Genomic DNA, 19,868 nt, shown 5'->3' with positions numbered 1-19,868 from the left:
ACAGATGATTGGACAAAGAAAATGAAATAGGGGACTGCAGATGATTTCATGTTTACAAACACTTGCTGCTCTTCCAGCGGACCCAAGTTAGGGTCCCAGCACCCACATCAAGGCGTTCACAACTTGCTGTAACTCCAGCTCCAGGGGACCTAACAACTCTGGTCTCTGTAAGCACCTGCACGTAGGAAATCCTGGTTTTGTTCCCAGCCTGAAATTCCTGGGGACAGACCCATTTCTTTGGGATCCATTGTTTCACTAGCCAGACAGATTGAGAGATACGAGTATTTCTTCAGAATTTCTGACGGGCTAGTTACAACATCTTTCTGTCGCCACTGGTAAGAACTACTGCTCCATGAGAGGCCTGGTGGTCTAGTAAGTTTGCAAGGTCAGTCTGGTTTTATATTATTAAGGCAGAGAACACTGGCTCTAATATGTTAGGATGGTGATTGTACTTTTGCTTTTTTAAAGCTCCTGTGTCAAAAGATTGAGAGATCTCAAGTTAATAATTTAATGATGAACCTCAAGTCTTTGGAAAAACAAGAACAAACAACACTCAAAAAGAGTAGATGGGAAGAGATAATCAAAATCAAGGCTAATGTAGTCCCTATGAGCCGTCATGAGGTTTGGCTGAGTCTGCCTTCTTTCCTCAGAAAGTATGCTTAGGCCTTACTTACTTACTTGCCCTTCCTCCAAAACACATGATGCAGGCCTCGTTGACTATCTTCTCTGTTTTCCTCCTCTGGGCAGTTAAGAGATTTATCATTTTCCTGGTCTAGTGTTGTCTTTTTAAACTCTGTCTTTGAGCTTAAAAAAATCAGGGCTGAAATTAATGGAGTATAAACAACAACAAAACTAATACAAAGAATCATTGAAATGAAAACTTGGTTCTTGGAAAACATTAACAACATTGACAAACCTTTAGCCAAACTGAATAAAAGAAAGAGAGGATCCAACTTAATAAAATTAGAGACAAATAGGGAGACATTACAATAGATACTGAGGAAAGAAATTAGAGAATCATAAGGACACACCTTAAAAATCTATATTCTACCAAACTGAAAAACATAAAGCAAATGTACATACCCTACTAAAGATAAATCAAGATGAAATAAATAATTTAAACAAACCTTAAACAACTAATGAAATTGAAGCAGTAATTAAAAGTATTCCAGTTTAAAAAAGCCCAGGGTCAGATGGACTTAGCACGGAACTCTGCCGGTCCTTTAAAGAAGAACTAATGCCATACTCCTCAAAGGATTCTGTAAAACAGGAAGTGAAAGATCATTTCCAAATTCTTTCTTTGAAGGGAGACAAAGACATAACAACAACAACAACAAAAAGGAAGATGGTAGGCCAGTCTCCCTGACAAACACAGACAAAACAAATTCTCAATAAAATACTTGCATGCTGAACTTTACCTTTTTGTAACACATTGGAAACTCTGATGTGGATACTGATTTAGAGATATTTATTTAAATCTTATTAGAATCCAAACCTATTTTTATAGAATAATAATTAATAAATAAAATTTCACTGACAGGGAGGATGGGCAACACCTGATAGGAAGGACAGGTAGAAAAGGCCAGGGCATTCATAAGGGCACACACCCTGCTGTGAAAAGTCCCAGATTCTCTTAAACAAAGAAACAATAACAAAATGACATCAAAAAACCACAGAAGGAAAAAGAATGTTTACTTGTAGCTCCTTTTAGTGTTTTCTTTCCTAAATCTATTCCAGTGGTTTTCTTTGTGAGTGAGCAAGGGTGATGTTGAGACAAGGTATCACCATGTCTTCCAGGCTGGCCATGAACTTGCAATCCTCCTGCTTTCACATCCTAGATCTTGGGATTTCAGGTAGGAGCCACCAGGACCAGGTTTCAGTTATATTTTTGATACATTCTATGTCTTTCTATTTACCACCCTTGTTACCTGTACCCATGCTTTTTGTAAACTATAAATTCTACTAAAACATTTTAAAGGCAAGTAGAGCATGAATAATAACTAAACATATTAAAGGACACACTTAAATAGGTGGATAAACAGAGTAGCCTTGCGTAGGCTTAAGCAATGCTCACTTAAGCATATATCACATATATTTGACACATGGCTAAGCTGTTGCTCTTTCCCTTTCAAATGAGAGCTGTCTTTTTGTTCAGACGACATAGACTTTAATATAAAAATGTATTACATTCAACAGGATACCACTAAAACTAATAAACAAGCTTATCAACATCACAAGATAAAAGATAGGCATACAAAATTAAATTGAACATATATAAGTATATATCCATATATGAAAGAAATTGACAATAAAAATGGAAGGAAAACTATTTCATTAATAATGGAATAAAAGTAAAATTTAAAACTAAGTTTAATAAAAGTACAAGGTCTTACACTGATTTAAAAGCCTCTAAAAGAAAAAATAGACTGAAGAAATTGATATGTATCAAATGTGCAAGGATAATAATATTTAATATTGTTAACATTATAGTACTCCACAAGCTGATATACAGATTCAGTACAATTCCTTCACAACTGTCTTTTAAAAATAGAAATTGATAAGAAACTAAGCACAGGAGGCAATATTTATGATTAAAACTGAGACTGAATGATTTTTATTTCTCACCATTAACTGCTTCTCTTCATATCTATAAATACAATATGACCAATCAAATCTAACCTCCCATGAAACTTTCTCTATTTCTCTTCTTAACTTCTAGTAATTTTTAAACCAGATTAATCTCTTCAACATTTATCATTTTTCTTTGGTAAAAACATCCTACAATCCTTTCTTCTAGCTTTAATGAAATATATGAGTTTATTACCTTTATTTACTCCCCTAGGCAATATCACAGCAGGACTTATTTCTCTTGTATAGAGAAAACTTTGTACCCATTAGCCCAACTGTTTCACCCTCCCCCCTCCCTAACAACATTAGCCTAGCTCACAGAGACTGTGTTTAACCTTTTATGGGACCAGCTCTTTAAGGTTCCATACAGGAGTGAGAGAAAACATGTGGCATTTGTCTTGTTAATGTTTGCATTATTTTGATTAAACAATGTTGTAGGAAGCTGCTTGTTCGTTTCCCAGCTGCTCAGACTCCCAAAATAATCACACAGAAACTATATTATTTAAATCACTACTTGGCCCATTAGCTCTAGCTTCTTATTGGCTAACTCTTACATCTTAATTTAACCCATCTCCCTTAATCTGTGTATCACGAGGTTGTGGCCTACCAGTAAACTTTCAGCGTGTCTGTCTTCAATGGATGGCTTCTCCCTGACTCCGCCTCCTTTCTTCCAGTGTTCATTTCAGTTTTCCCCACCTAGCTCTATTCTACTCTATCACAGGCTCTGGACAAGACAGTTTCTTTATTAAACAATGGTATTCACAGCATACAGAGGGGAAGCCCATATCACCACAATGTCTTAAGTTCCATTCACATTGCTGCAAATGACAGGGTTTTATTGTTCCTTATGGCTGAATGAAATTCCATAGGGCGTATATGACACATTCTCTTTATTAACATATTGATGGGAAGCTATTTTTGTCTATTGTGAATAGTGCCTTAAAACATGAACACCCAGGTATTTCTTTGGTATATATTGATTTTATTTCCTTTGTCTATATACCCATAAGCATGTGGCTGAATTATATAGTATTTAACTTTCTTGAGGAAGCACATGATGCTGTGTAATAGTTTACAGTCCTATTACCAGAGTATGAGGGTTTCTTTTTCTCTGCATTTTTGAAACGTTGTGTTTACTTATATATTTATGTATATTTATAGCCCATTCATTCTAAGTACGATAAGATGATATACTGTAGGTTTAAAACCATCACATTTATTTACATCTCTGTGTGTGGGAGTTTGGGGGGTGAGTTAGAGTCAATTTTCTTCTCCCATCATGTGTGTCCTAGGGATCAAACTCAGATTATCAAGCACTTGGTGGCAAGGACATTTACCTAATGAGCCATCTCACTTGCTCGCATTGAGGGTTTAAAAAAGTCATATTTAATTAGCTCTTTGAGACTTCCATACAAAATGTTTTGAACACATTCATCACACCCACAGCACTTCCCAGATCAGTTCTTCCCCTTCCCCAACCACTCAACTTTGTGTCTTTAAAACAAAGAAACAAACAAGCAAGCATTAAGGTCAATGTGTGCTGCCCAATCATTCTGACTGTGTGGCCTTCCATTGGAGTGTGGTTGACTCCCAGTTGCCAACAATTGCCAATGACTTCTTGGCTAGCGATGGAACTTCACGCCCAGCTCTCCTCTTTAGGCTGAGGTTTGGTCTGGCTTGACCTTACACAGATCTGTGCATTCTCTTGTGGCCTTTGTGAGTTCACATGTATGGTTGTCCTTCTGTGTCCTGAAGACACTATGCTTCTTGTAGTTGTTGAACACCTCTGGCTTTCACACTCTTTCAGCCCCCTCTTCTATAATGAAGCCTAGATTTAGGAGAAGAAAGTATGCCATATGTCCCCGTTTTGGGATGTGCTTTCTGCAATCTCTTAATCTCTGAACCATGGACAGTTGTGAGTGTCTGTGTTAATCACCACCCACTACAAATAGAAGCTTCTCCGATAAGAGCTGAGTGCTGCATTAATCTAAAAGTATAACGAAAAGTCATTAGAAGTCACTGAGGTCTGTCTTCAGCGCCACTCATTCACCTGCATATTTCATAGTTTAATTTTCCTTTACAGTTGAATAATAGTTAATTGTGTAAATACACATTTCCCTTATTTGTTTTTTAGGTGATGGACATCTATATGTAACTATCTGTTGGTTGAAAATGTTGCCTTTTCTACAATATTGGCTTAGAGTTTCTGTTGCTGTGATAAAACACCATGGCCAAAAGCAGTTAGGGTCTGAAAGGATTTATTTCGTCTTACAACTTGTAGTCCAGTACCCAGGGAAGTGAAGACAGGAACCTGGAGGCAGGAGCTGATGCAGATGCTGTAGGGGAGAGCTGCTTACTGGCTTGTTCCTCATGGCTTGCTTAACCTGTCTACTTATAGGACCCAGGAACACCAGCCTAGGGAAGATTCTACTTCCAATGGGCAAGACCCTCCCCCATCAATCAGTAATGAAGAAGATACCACCACAAACTTTAAGTAAAATAAGTATTCGTTGTTGGCCTCTTTGTTAGAAATCAGTGGCTGTAGGAATGTAGGTTTATATGTGGGTCCTTAATTTTATTCCATTTGTTAAGAGTCTATTTTTATTCTAATACCATGCTGTTTTTATTACTATAACTTGGTAGTATAATTTGAAATCTGGGATGGTAATATCTCCAGGAGTGGATTTTTTATTTGTTAGTTTTATTTCAGGAATTTGTTGTTTTTTGTTTGCTTTGTTTTATTGTTATTATTTCTTTTTCTTTTACTATCCTGGGACTTGGGTATTTTTATAAGAAATTTATGAATATATTTTCAATTTCTTTGAATAGTTGCATTGGCTTTTTGATTGGGGATTGCACTGACTCTCTCGATTGCTTTTGATAAGATAGCCATTTTCACAGTATTAATTCTACCAATTCATGAGCATGGGAGGTATTTCTATCTTCTGGTATTTTCTTCAATTCTGTTTTCAGTGCCTTAAAGTTTTCATTGTATAAGTCTTTCATGTTCTTATTTAGATTTATTCTATGGTATTTTTTGAGAGTAGTTTGAATGACATTATTTCCTTGTGATCTTTCTTGATGTGTTTATCATCTGTATATAGGAAGGTTATTGGTTTTTGCATATTGATTTTGTATACTACTTCTTTGCTGAATGTTTAACAGCTGTAGTTTTCTAGTGAAGTCTTCAGCATTTTTTATGTTCAATGAACAACAGCATTTGCAAATGGATGCTTTGACTTCTTTCTTTCCTAGATGCACCTTTATCGCTTTTGCTTTTCTTTTTGCACTAGTTGCGACTTCAAATACTATGTTGATCAGGAAGAGAGTGCACAAACGGTAGTCTTGACTTCTTCCTGATTTTAACAGAAATATTTCCCCTTCTCTCTCTCTCCCTCCCTCCATTGCTCCCTCCCTCCTCTTTATAGTGTCTCACTGTGTAGTTCAGCCTGGCCTTCGTCTCTTGATCTTCCTTCCTCAGCTTCCTGAGTGCTAGAATTACAGGTGTGTACTGCCATGTTTGGCTATCATATCATAGTTTTGATATGCATTTCCCTCATAGTTTATGATGTTGAACAGTTTGAGCTTTTATTGCCTCTTTTCATTATTTCTTTTGAAAATATCCATTCAGGTAACCACCTCCCTTGTTGGTGTTGGAGATTGAAGCCAGGCAGGGATTTGCATATACTAGTCACATATTTTACAGTGGAAATACATCCCCAGCCCCCATTTGCTCATTTAGATTTTGGGATGCTTGTTTTTGAGCACATTCTAAGTATTAATTGTTTGTCAGATGAATGTTGACATATATTTCTTCTTATTCTAGAGACCACCTCTCAGATGAATTGATCGTTTTTTCAGATGAACAGAGAACTTTTAGTTTGATGAAATCCTATCACTTTTGCTTTTGTTTCTTGTGCTTTTGGAGTTTCCCTGAAAAAAAAACTGAATGACTTAAACAGTGTCTTGAATGTAAAATCTTTGGCCATCTCAATATCCCTCTGTTTCTTCTTGTAGTTTCTCATTTTCAGATTCTGCACTTAACTATATAACCAATTTGAGCTGATTTTTGTAAACAGACAGTTGGGTTTGCTTCAGTCTTATGTATTTATGTGCACATCTCAGTTTTCTAGCATCATTTATTAAAGAAGTCTGCCTTTTTCCAATGTATATTTTCTTGCCCATGCCAAAAATTGGTCACGTATAGATCTGTGGGTTTATTTCTGTTGCTTTATTTCTGTTCCATTGGTCTGCGTGTCTATTTTTATACCAATGCTATGCTTCAACTGTTATTCTTAGCTTGGGTATCCCAAATAGCAGAAGGGTATTTTTATCCTTATTCAGGCTTTTATTTTTTTTAAAAAAGGCTTCTATGTCTAGAGTGGAGCAAGAATTTTCCTATCTTTCTCTCTATATATCTTTTGAGGGAGCAGCTGCTATTTCTTCCTTAAATTTGAACTCTTTTGTTATCAACTTTCAGTTATAAAAAGTTTGAGCAATGTAGACCAAGTTCCTGTTAAAGGGGACTGTCAGGTGATGAGTTCCTCCCCACACTAACATACTCAATTGTCATCACTACAGCTGTTGATGTTAAGTGTCAGGAAAGAGACTGGAGAGTTCTGACTAGCGTGAGAGCCAGAGAAACTGACAATTCACAGTCAGCAGGAGGAACAGACCGAAGGGTACTGAAGTGAATACTCTAAGTGGGTGTCTGTGGCAGAGTGGTTTAGACAGTGGGACTGGGCCAGAGCCACAGCCTCTGTAGTAAGTGGAATAATGAAAGAGCGTGAACACAGGTCATGTAGAGTATCCCTGCCTTTCAACGTTACAGCTCCAAAGCATTTCTGAGCTAAGCTCCCCTCTGTGTTTTCTTCCCTGCGACCCAAGGCAGAAACAGGATCTGCTTTATCTGACATTGTATAGCAACCTCCTTCAGAAGGTTCTGTGGCCCTGACTCCTTTTAGTGTATCTGTGACTATCTGTTCTTCCTGGAACATGGATCTGTTCTCCCAGGAATTTGTTTACCTTTATTGCCTAGATAGAGACTTACTTCCATTTCTGGAGTGTGGATGTAGTGACGTTTGTTCAATCATGAATGCCATGATAGGGAATGTCAAAAATGCAACCTGTCCTGCTAGCTTGTTGCTGATTGGTTTCTCATGCTAATAATGGATGTGAATGCTAGTCTATAAAGAAATTCGATTGGGCAGAACCATAATTTCTCTGATTTAAATTATTCTAGAACTCAGCCCTGAATAGAATCTCATTACAAGGTCTCGCTTGTAGTTGGTTAAGCTCTCTTGATGTTTTATAAACTGTGACCTCTTACTTAGGCTTTGAGGAAGTAATATTGCTTTTGAAGCTGTCGTGACATTTTTTTTTCTTGTCGTAGAGATTCATCCTAGGGTCTCTTGTGTGCTAAGTAGAGGCTCATTCACTAAGCTACAGTCCAAGTCCTTAAATGATTTGTTTTCAGTCAAGTTCTTACTAAGTTCTTCAGTTTGGCCTAGAACTCACTCTGTAGCCAAGGTTGGCTTTGAACTCAAAATATTCCTGTGGAGTTTGCTGAGTATATAGGAGTGTAGACCTTCACCACCAGGCTTGATATGACACTTACTGTCTAAAGTGTTTGCTGTACAAGCGTGAGAGCCTTAGTTTGGATCCTAGCACCTTTGTAAAATCGGGGCATAGAATTGCCCATCTCTAACTTCAGCACAGTGGAGGCCGTGGGTGAGTGGGAGCAAAGACGGGAGGATCCTCAGAACTGAGTGGCCAGTCTGATTAGCAGGGACAGTTGGTTCTAGTCTCAGTGAGGAATCACTGTGTATCAAAAACATAGAAGATGGAGAGTGAGGTCAACCTCTGGCCTTCACATCTCATGCACACAGGTGAGTATACACACATGTGCATGTATGTATGCACTGCATGCATGTGCTCACACACTAAAAGAAATACATTTCTGCTAACACCTTGATTTTGAAGACTATTCGACACCCAGAAGTTCAAGATGGAAACTTTATGTTAGCCAGGCCTGTAATTCGAGCACTTAAGAGGTTAAGTGAGGAAGATTACCAGGATTTTGAAATTATCCTGAGCTATGTAGTGTGTTTTGGGCCAGCCTGAGCTATAGAATAAGACCTTATTTCAAAAATGAAAAGAGTATAAATGTTGTTGTTTTTAAGTTTCTGAGCTTGTAATGGTTTGTTACAGCATAACCCTGTGGACCTGTGCTTTTGATTCCAGGACTTGGAGTCACTGATACCTATACACCACCACCACCACCACCACCACCATCAAATCTCATGGAATTGTAGGGGTATCCAAAACAGTAAAGGATGACTGTGTGTTGGTTAGGGATAAGCTTGGCCACTATATATGTGTAATGTCTCAACAGTGGAGGTTATTCAGTCTTACTTTCTGTCTTGAAATATAAAGGTAGCTGATAATTTTTGAAAAACATTGAGGGGATGGAAGGAGAAGAGATGGGGGAGGGAAAGAGAGAGGAAGGGAGGGAAGAAGGGAGGGAGGGAGAGAGAGAGAACCAATGCTTTGAAAATAGTATAGCTTTTGTAATATCAGGTATCCATCCACTAGGTGTCAGGAGAGACAATAATCAAGGCTCCTAACTGACTGCTTCAACCCTTTTGTGAATGAACCAGAAAAACAAACAATTGTGGAAACCATAAAATAATTGGTATGTAAGACGGGACAGAGTGCAATAAATATTCTAAATTATTTGTTTTTGGAGTATGGATGTCAATGTATACACTTACTTTGTACATGTGAAATCGTGCCACCTCTTTTAAAATAGTTCAGAATGGTCCACAGAGGGTATTCTGCATGTTGCCCTGTGACTTGTGGCTTCACTTGTACATTTTTGTACCTTCAGACAACCCTCCGCCTGGAAAGCCTTTCAGCAGCCTACCACAAGGGTGTTTGTTTTATTGGGTTTATGTAAGTTGGTCATTTATTTGGTCACTCTTCTTAATACTTATTTCTAGCTGTCTGCTCGCTGTTCGTGTCAGAGAAGCCATTGTATCTTGAGTAATGTTTAGTTTGCTTATTCAGAAGTTTTAAGTAATTTCCCTCTAGATTCTATCTGAGCTCTGTTTTCATCTTGACAGACATAGTTCCGATTGACTTCAGTTTGCTTTTGCTTTGCTTCTGGAGCAGAATGGGTGGGTCTGGTAGGGAAATAGTGATCATAAATAACAAAGGTTGAAGTTAGTAATGCTGCCAGATGATTCATCCTCACGCCATTGGGGTCAAAAGAGCAGAAAAGCAACAAGAAACAAAAACAACAAAAAGGAAAGCTCTCCTTGCTGAGCTATGATGTGAACCGTGTGTGTGTGTGTGTCCAGCCGGCCCAGGAGAACATAGTCAACGATTCTTCCTGGGATGATTGACTATACAGTTCCAAAGAGTGCCTATTACTTGCAGACGAAGAGCCTAGGATAAAAAAATTAAACCAGGGTTTTTCATAAGATTATGCTTATGTCTAACACAGTTGAAAGCTAAATTCTTTATAAGATTTTATAAGTAACTATGCTCTTGAAAACATGTCTAGATTTATTTATTTTCTTTTGTGTATATGACTGTTTTTCTTTCACGTATGTATGTATGTGTATCATGTGCTTGCCTGGTGCCTCCAGAGGTCAGAAGAGCACATCAGATCCCCTAGAATTGGGTTACAGATGAGTGGGTCCCGGAAAATGGACCCTGGTCCTCTGCAAGAGCAGCAAGTGTTTTTAAACCCCTGAACCATCTCTCCAGTCCTGACAGTTAAATTAGAAAACAGTTTTAAAATAAACATACAAAGTTGTGGAATTCATTATGGCATTTTCTTAATTGCTCCTGTAAATTTTCATCCCTGTGTACTTCCTGTTTTCCCCTTGCTCACCTCCTGCTGGTCTCTTTCCTGCCACCAATAATGTGCATTATGCTTCCTTGTCTCGTCTATTCTTGACGTCCCTGTTCCCTTCCCATGGTCATCTTTGTAGTTTTATAGCATATATACTTGTGTAATAACTAAAATCTAGCATCAGTATATAGTCCTTGTGTTTCTGGGTTGCTTCACTTACTATAATAATGTTGCTCTTTAATTCCTTCCCTTTACATTTGAACTTCATTAACATTATCTATATTTTTTCTCCCTTATTAAGGTGCAGTCAAACTTTCGACGTTTGTTTTCTTTTTTTTGTTCATGAATCTTGTTGCATGTCTTAACAATTTCTCTTTTTTTCTTTTTAGTAAAAGCCTTCCTACATGTCCTAAACTGACCTCAAATTTTGATCCTTCTGCTTCTGCCTCTGAAGTCTGAGACTGCAGGTGTGTGCCCTATGCCCAGCCTATTTCTTAACTTGTACTCACAAGATATCTAGAGTTTCTGCTGTCCACAATCTATAGATCTTTTTGGATCAGACCTGTGCTTTCCCACTCTGATACAAAGGCTGTTAGGACATAGGTATTTTGAGTATTACATTTATTTTTCCTGATATTTTAGTTTGATCGCTTTCATATACTAATTAATCTTTACATAAAGAAATATATGCACTTAATACAAACCTTGTGTTGTAAAATAAATGAGGTTCAGAAAAACTCCTCCTTTCTAAACCAAGCTTTTGAATGTTCCTGCCTTAGAGCAATGACTTATTATCAGCTTCTTGAATAAAATGAAATGTATGCCCTGGCAATGCTGGGCAGATCTGTTGAACTTGTCCATATTGGGTTTCATGGTCTAAGTTGATGAGGACGACTGACCAGGTCTTTTCCTCAAGAGGGCACCAGATCTCACCACAGATGGCCTTGAGCCACCATGTGGTTGCTGGGAATTGAACTCAGGACCTTTGGATGAGTAGATAGTGGAGAGGTGGCTCAGCCATTAAAGGCTAGGCTCAAAAAAAATCCATTTCTTATACACCTCTAAAGATAATCTAAGTATTTATATAATAGACAATAATACACTTGTTATATTCCGCAATACTCCCTTTTAATTTAATATTATTTTGGTGCTAGCTAATATTAGTGTATGTGGAAATGTTTGATTGCCTAGATGAACCATAACTCCATGATGAATGTCTAGATTGTTTCTAATCCATTCTTATTATAAACAAGGTTGTAATGTCTGAACTTGTGAAAGTATTTTGTTCATGTGGGAATGTCTTTGTAGGTTAAATTCCCAAAGAAAGTTTCTGACAAGGGGGAGATACATTTTAGACTTTGAAAGAAATTACCACATTATCTTCACTAAGGTCAAAGGATAACCAGTTTCCAATTTTTATTTGTTTTTCTGATATATAATGTAGATCTACCTATTCAAGATACAGGTTTCATTTTATTAGTGAACTTGAGCATTTTTAATATAATTAAGATAAATAAATGCATATTTTCAACTATCTAAAAGTCACTGCTCAGAGTTTAATTGGATTGTTGCCCTCAGCCCTGTTGATAACACTTTATAAACACTTTTTATAGCGCAAATACTATGTTGTTATTTTTTGAGTTTGTCTTAATTTCTTTCTAGATTTTTTTATTGTTTATTATTTTTTTGAGATAGGGTCTCATTATATAGCCCAAGCTGGCTTGAAATTCACTGTGTAGTTCAGACTAGCCTTGAATTTGTGGTGATCCTACTTTCTTGGCCTTCAAGCTTTGAGATTGTAAGCCAGAGTCTTACAGTGGCTTGGATTTCTTGACAACTATATTTTGTGATTCAGGTTTTTGGACCATGCAATCACATTTATCCACCTTTGCATCTTTGGATTGTGAATCATACAGAACCTTAGGTCTTTTCCACTTCAAAATTATTTTAAAGTTTGTCCATATTCTATTATATTTGTTGTTATATCATTTAGGTTTTAATGTTTAATCTATTTGATATAAGGCATGAGGTATTGATTTAATTTTCTAAATACACTTTTAGATCATTTCCCACTGATTATATAAATATTGCTACTTTAGAAATGTCCGAGACACCGAAAAGAAATAAGAAAAATTACCTTTCATTTCATTTGATACAGAAAAACACTGTTAATTTTTAAAGTATTTTCTTTGTTTTTTTTTTAAAGATTTATGCCCATGAAGTCTTACCAACATGCCCATCCAAAAGTGAGCTAAGCAATGACACTAATAAGGATGCCAAACTGAATGAGGAAAAGCCCATGAGGCCTCAAGCCTGCAAAGAACCATAGGCAACTTAGTAAAGCTGGAAACTGGAGAGATGGCATTCCCATGAAATAACACACCCACTGATTTCCCAGTGCCAAATTGTCAGCCCTCAAAACATGCATACAAGCAGCATTATATAGACTCAACAGATTGTATTTGAGAATATATATGTCCAGGTGTGGTGGTGCACGCCTTTAATCCCAGCACTTGGGAGGCAGAGGCAGGTGTACCTCTCCGAGTTCCAGGTCTACAGAGTGAGTTCCAGGACAGCCAAAGGTACACAGAGAAACCCTGTCTCGAAAAAATATATAGAGAATATATATGTATACACAAATCATATATGTGTCCTGTAACAATTGACAAAAAAAAAGAGACCACTAGTTTGAAGCAGAATAGGGAGGGGTATATGGGAAGGCTTGGAAGAAGGAGGAAGGAAGGTGAAAATGTTGCAATTAAAACACAATCTCAAAACTATACAAATAAAAAACAATTGTTTGTAATTATGAGTAGCATTGTGTGTATTTCTGAGTGTGGGTTTGTGTGCATGAGTGTAGTGCCTGCAGAGTCCAGAAGATGTCAGGTCACTGGGAACTAGAGTTACAGATGGTTATGAATGGCCTACCATGGGTGCTGGGAACTAAACTTTTGGATCCTCTGGAAGGGCAGCAAGTGCTCTTAACTCCTCCTTCTTTAGCATTTTAGTATGCATATACAAATGACTTTTTGTCTCATGGATTTGGGATCATACACACACACACACACACACACACACACACAAACACACGTAGTTGAGTATCTTGCTCTGTTTTTTTTAACTGCATACTGTATTTTAAGAAAAATTCCAATATCAAATGGCTGGTTTGCTCTTGAAGTATGAATATTTTTGTTGTTTTTTTTTATCTATTCTGAGTCTTAGCTTAAAATCCATAAAGTACAAAAACTATGTGCAAATTGTTCACGACTAATGTTTGAGCAACCTCACTTTTTGGTGGGTACCTAGGAAATGCTTGTTGTTATCATTTTCCTTGAACCATTCAAATTCTTATTTAAAATGTAAGCAGAGAGACTGAGGGGATGGCTCATTGAGTAAAAGTACTTGGTGCACAAGCATGAGGATCTGAGTTCTAATCCCCAGCACTCATATAAAAATCCAATCACGGGTGCATGTGTGCCTGTCATCCCCTGTCTCTGGAGAGCGAGGATAGGAGAATTTATAGGGCTTAATGGTTGTCATCCTAGCTCTAGGGTGAGTTGGAACTTTTGTTTCAAAGAAACAAGGTAGAGAGTGGTAGAGCAGTAATCTGACTCCTCCTCTGGTCTCTGTGAATGGGGTTGCACACTCACACACAGATAAGATCATATACTACAAGCATATCACACACATGTACCACACACATACATGCACACATATGTATTACACAGATATACACAAAGGTAGAGATTTATATAATTTGGGACCATATTCTACTTTAATATAGTGTTGTAAAACTTAATCACAGTAGTATATCTCAGTTAAAGAGTCAATAAAAGTTTTATCTAATAATATTTTGACACTGAGGCCCATAAAGTCATTATTTTGTGGGAATATTTTACTATTATATATTACTTTATATATTTCACTTAATGAGATAGTTGATATCCATCCAAACAGGCAATAAATAGGGTTATGATGGACAGATATTTGATTTCTGTTGAGGGGGCAATGTTAAGTTTTCCTGAAACAAGTCACATTTGATATTTGGGACTGGATGGAATTTGACAAGTAGAGATAGAGTTAAGCACTACACTGGGAAGGGCAAGCCATTTGTGGTCGAGGGAAGCAGATGTTTTAAAGTCCAAAAGTACGGATTTACCAGGTACATTCCGTGGGTTGTCAGTCGGCTACTTTGGTTGTTCTGTGGGTTGCATGAGGTTTAAAAATTAGCTTTCCAAATACGAACCTTAAATACGGCCTTGGGAAACAGATTAGGGAGTTGATCCCTCTCTAGGCTCTGGAGAGACTAAAGGTTAACTTTTTTCCTATGGAAAATGTTAAGCATGCACGAAAGCAAACAACAGTGTGACAGCTCCTCACGTAGCCACTGCCCTGATGCAGCAATTTTATCTTAGGGTCACTGTGGTTTTGCTCAACCCTGTCCCATGTCCCCAGTGTTAATTTGAAGGAGACACCCAATATTGTATTGTTTTATACATGCATCTCTGAAGCATGTTTCGTTTTAAAATTTTTACACAGCACTATCACGATCATATTTAAAAGAACTGACATTATTTTGTTAATATACTTCAAGGTTTTTAAAGAGGTGCCATGACCAGTGTAGTGCTTAACCCTCCCCCCAAGAATGTTTATTTCTCTAAGTATAAAACATTTTTAGATGGTTTTTGGTTACCTTCAAAATTAAAGTGTCACTGTTGTATCATTGGGGACATCGTGTCAGGCCAGTCATTCTTGTGCCTTACAGACTTAACGCATGAGTAGGACCATTGATTGCTTTTCCCCCTTGGCAGCTTGCACAGCACCTTGGGAGACTATGAAAGCCAGGGAGGAGGTTCCAAGAAGTCAGTTCCAGTTTGATCCCTCTAAGTTCTTTCTATGTGTTATCCAATCCTAAGTGCTCAGTCCGAAACACGTACATAAGGCAACATTTAATAGACTCAATATATGCCTGTGAACTGTGCTATTTAATAGACCATGTCTTTGTCCACTCATGCAACCCACAGACTAACCAAACTGGAGTACTGATAATCCATTGAATGTAGCTGGCATATCCCCTCTTTTGGATTTTAGCACATCTACTTTCCTCTACCAGAAATGGCTTACCCTTCCCAGCCCTGTCTTTACTTGTCAAATTACATTCGGTCCCGTATCATATTGATGCTGTCTATAAAAGAGCAACCTCAACATGAACATTGTACACGAACCATTTTTTACTTACACATGTAGTGTGTGTGGCTGCTCCAGTCATTTTGAAAATGTTGAAGCATGCACTTACCTCAGAAACTGAGCTTGGAAATGTTTCTTAGAAGGAAAAAAGACATAGTCAATTTTCATTAAAATAAAAACAGAGAAAATAAATCTCTCAACCTTTTAAAGCCTTTCAAAACAAATAATAAGGGATCTGTTTCCTTCAGTTTTTGGCACCTTTTGCTGGAACTGCCCAAGAAAGAGATTTAAAAAAAGACCGAGGTTAAAGAGAGCTAATGAAAGGAGAGGAAGGAAATAAACAGCCCAGCATTGCAATAAATTACATCCTTCTGAAGAAACTGAATTATATTAGAATAGATTATTATCTGGGGTTGTTGGAAATGTTCTGCTATCCTGTTAGAGATGCAGTTATATGCTGTTGGATATTGATGAAGAGAAGGCCATTGAAACTCAGAGCCTCATTATTCTCCAGGGTGTCCTCGCCCCTGTGACATTAGCCACCTGGAGCCCCGTTTGTTCAGTTGCCCATCTGATAGAATATACAGTCTCCTCATTTCCTGTTCTGCGGAAAATTATTTTATTCAGCAAGTGACTAAACCCTTCTTTGGAATGGAAATTTGAGACAGTAAGTATATTTGGTACAAAGCAAGGAACAGTTTTGATTTCCTTTTCTAGACTACTTTGTCCCAAACATACTGAATTAAAAAAAAATAGTAAAAGGTCTGAACATTTCTGGGAGAACATTGATTTAGAAAGTAAGTGGTTTATTTATTCCCCGAAGACTTACTTTTCTATAACAACATGGGTGAGCAAAAAGGCACCTAGTAGAACAGTTGTTTTCTCCTGCTAAATTGTAGTGGTAATGCAGCCCTCCTGTGGGGTCATTGAAATCTAGGAAGACAAGTGCACATTGTGACAAGAGGCTGTGCTTGTGCTGAATGACTTTCCATTTAGCATGGGTAAAGATGGAACATGCACACTTTTTTAAAAATGCACTTTCCACTCCCCAAATACAGTTATCCCGATGAGAAATAGTTTGATGGGTGCAGGAGGTGAAACTTGGAGTGCGTTCTTATTTCTACTCTTTTTCTTCTTCTAACAGACATTGCCTTTGCGCCTTGAGTTAATGGTTCAATCACCATTGTTCTGTCGCTAACTGTGCTAAGTTTATGTAAACCTACCTCTTACTTCACCTAGATTATAAGGATTACTTGTTCCACTTCGCACAGAGATAGAGCAAATAGTTCCACAGATTAGAGAGATGTAAACTGTGGTATCATCCTTTTATCTGGACTTTAGATTTCCAGCAATCTTAACTGGCATCTCTGGACTATGACCAGAACCTGAGAGGAAAAATAGAAGGCCTTTTTGAGGTCAAAATAACATGTCCAAAGACCACGGACTTTACCCTGTAGGAAAAACATCAGGAGAGGTGGTCAGATCCCAACTCCAGTCAGTAACCTTATTTTGTACATGACTCTAAGAACCTTCACTATCCGGCTTGCTGGCCCACAGAAAATTAGATGATAGGCTATCAGCATCAAGTCCACTGAATACCAGGAAAAATAACAGTCAAACCCTTACATGCAAAGGTGGAATAGAATTTTAAGAGATGTGTATAAATACAGAAAGTTCAGCAAGCTGAAGTTGAGTGAATACTTAAACAGCCACGCAGGCAAAAGTAGCCTTAAGTGGATTTTTCCTTTTAAAAAATATGGAAACAGAGCTTGGTCCTGCCTCAACCTGATATGCCATGATTTGTTGATTCCCAAGGGAAACCTTAACCCATCTGAATGGAGACAGAGGAGGAGTGGGTGCAGGAGGCAGGGCAGGGGAAGAGAGGTGGCAGGAGGGAATATGAGGAGAGGAGGGAGGGGAAAACTGTGGTTGGTATGTAAAATAAAACAAAGAAAAAAGAATAAAAATGTAAAAAATGCTTTGACTGTTTATATCTGTTCTTAGCAATTGGCCCATAGATGGTATAAAATAGAACTGACCTTCTTGGAAAGTAGATGAAATAAAGATTCAAGAATAATCCAACAGTGTCATAATAGTAAACCTAAGTCATGCAACAACAGCATATATTCACTGGGTTCTGACTAGAATGCTAGAAAAATTCCACCTGTGAAAATTTCATTTGAAACCCCCATGCAGAGACCTATGAAAAGGATTATATGGCAATCTTATGCTTAACTAAGAAATTACTAAGCCATTGTCCAAAATTACTGTGTTGTGCGGTTCCACTATCAAAATTTGATAGTTCCTGTTGGCATTGCCCATTTAAAAAATTTTTAGACTCCTAATATTCACATATTCCTTGAAAGTAATGTAGTAATGCTTTTGAGGCCCTTTACATGTGTTTGCATTCTATAAACCTTTGGTTAAGGGTTTGTTCATATATTTTGTCAGTTAAAAAAGATGGGGCTGTTTTCTGCAATTAGGTTTCCAGAGTTCATTAGGATAATATGTCATGAATATATGCCAGTTGTCAGATAACTATTTACCCAAGTGAAATGAATTTTATGTTTATGTAAAGACCCGTATGCAAATGTTGACAGTAGCTCGGGTCACAATTATTAAAATCTGAAACATAACTCAATTATCCTACGACTAGTGAATGGTTAAAAAATTATGAGCTGAAAGAGATGGTTCAGCAGGTAAGAGTGCTGGCTGCTCTTCCAGAGGAGGTGGATTCAGCTCCCACACGGCAACTCACAACTGTCTATAACTCTAGTCCCAGGGGTTTCTGATACTATCTTCTGGTCTTTACAGACCCTACACGCACATGGTGCACAGATCTACATGCAGACAAGACACCCATGCATAGTAAATAAATAAATTATAAGATATCCATAAAATGGAATACTCAGCAATAAAAGTGAACAGATATTGGTTTCTAACAATATGGATGAAACCCAAATTCTTTAGACCTAAGTGAAGGAAGCCAGCATTAAAAATGCTAAATGATTGTATAATTTAGGCAAAAGTATTTCAGTGGTTACCAGGACTTGCAGAGTGGGGACAGGGGAAGACTCCAAAAACAGCTTGAGGGAAATTTGTGGGGTTAGGGAGTTGTCTGTATCTTGATTTTGATGGTAACTTGTCAATACTTACAAAACTAACAGGGCATAAGATGAATTCTTGCTGTTTAGAAACTGTAACTCTTTTTTTTTCTGCAGAAGAAAAAGGGGAATGGTTGGGGTTAATGCAAGGAGACTGCGTTGCTGTGGCTGCATTGCAGGAGGCTTTTAGTAAGCTAAAACATTCAATGAGTTATTAGAACTCCTTCAGACGCTTATTCAAGTTTTAGGGAGAAACAGTGTTGTAACGACTTGAATTTGAACTCGCAGAGAATGTTAATGCTGCATTATTATGCCTTTGCTTGGCAGTGGTCCACCGCTGAGCTGAACAGAGAGAGCCACTGTCATCAGGATGAGCAGGGAGAAAGCAGATGACGGCTCCTCTGGTTCATGTTCATTCTCTGTCTCTGTGTCTCTCTGTCTCTATCTGTCTTTGTATCCGTCTGTTTCTCTTTCTCTCCAAGGTGAGACATTGTACTTCTTCCATTTCCTCACCTCATCATCAATCTCAGTTGATCCTTCACATTGAAATAAAGCATGTTCGGGACCTAAGCACACTGTCAGTACACCAGCCTCATCCATATCTCCTCTGAATAGGTAGGAACATGTGTGGCTGTACTCTCCTTGACCCCTTTGCTTTGTATGCCCTACCTGTTTGAACTCTTCTACTCTCTGATAGGCATAATTGAACACAAACTTTTCAGGTTCAACTCAAAAACTGCCTCCTCCATGAGGTCTTTGTTTTTACACTATTCAAAAGTGAATTTCAGTATAGATATACATTTAAGATGCTCGGTATATATTGTATGCTAAGCCTCCTTTGTTTGAGAAAATATGTACTGGTTAACAACATGGAGGTGCCCTGTTGTGCCAGTTTGAATCCTCCCTCTGTTTCATACTAGCTGTATGTGATGGTTTGCAGGAAATTTCCCATGTAAATCTTGAGCATTTGAATATTTGGTGTTCAGTTAATGTCTGTTTGGGAAGGATTGGGAAGTATGGTCCCGTTGGAAAAGATGTATCACTGTGGGTGGGCTTAAGGTTTCAAAAGTCTCCTTCCATCCCCAGGA

The sequence above is a fragment of the Myodes glareolus genome, chromosome X (assembly GCF_982192425.1).
Source record: "Myodes glareolus chromosome X, mMyoGla1.1, whole genome shotgun sequence".
In the NCBI taxonomy this organism is placed as follows: domain Eukaryota; kingdom Metazoa; phylum Chordata; class Mammalia; order Rodentia; family Cricetidae; genus Myodes; species Myodes glareolus.
The sequence above is the reverse complement of the archived record's forward strand: the minus strand, read 5'-3'. Positions refer to the sequence as shown.